Raw genomic sequence first — 915 nt, forward strand, 5'->3', positions numbered from 1 at the left:
CCAAAAAAAACAGTTAAAAACCCTTAAAATCGCAACTTAACGTGTAATTTCTAGCATATGACTATGATTTTCATTTCTAACCACTTCAACACAATAATATATACCAAATAGTGTTGTATGCCTAGTTTCGTGCAAAACAAACCATGTTTGAGCTACTTTATGCGCAAAAGTGCCAAAAATGCTTAAAAACGCATAAAATCGCAACTTAACACGTAATTTCTAGCATATGACTATGATTTTCATTTCTTACCACTTCAATGCAATAATATTCACCAAATAGTGTTGTGTCGCAAGTTTCGTACAAAAAAAAAACCACGTTTGAGCTACTTTATGCGCAAAAGTTGCGGAAAACGCTTAAAAACGCATAAAATCGCTACTAACCACGTAATTTCTAGCATATGACTATGATTTTCAATTATAACCACTTGAACACAATAATGTATACCAAATAGTGTTGTGTTCCAAGTTTCGTGCTAAACAAACCAAGTTTGAGCTACTTTATGCGCAAAAGTGCCAAAAACGGTCAAAAACCCTTAAAATCGCAACTTAACATGTAATTTCTAACATATGACTATGATTTTCATTTCTAACCACTTAAGCGCAATAATATAGACCAAATAATGTTGTGTGGCAAGTTTCGCGCAAAACAAACCAAGTTTTAGCTACTTTATGCGCAAAAGTGGAAAAAACGCTTAAAAACGCATAAAATCGCAACTTAACACGTAATTTCTATCATTTGACTATGCTTTTACATTCTAAAACATTGAATACAGTAATATATATCAAATAGTGTTGGTTTCCAAGTTTGGTGCAAAACAAACCAAGTTTGAGCTACTTTATGCGCAAAAGTGCCAAAAACACTTAAAAACGCATAAAATCGCAACTTAACACGTAATTTCTACCATACAACAACTA

This window comes from Amaranthus tricolor, chromosome 3 (assembly GCF_026212465.1).
Source record: "Amaranthus tricolor cultivar Red isolate AtriRed21 chromosome 3, ASM2621246v1, whole genome shotgun sequence".
NCBI classification, from domain to species: Eukaryota; Viridiplantae; Streptophyta; class Magnoliopsida; order Caryophyllales; family Amaranthaceae; genus Amaranthus; species Amaranthus tricolor.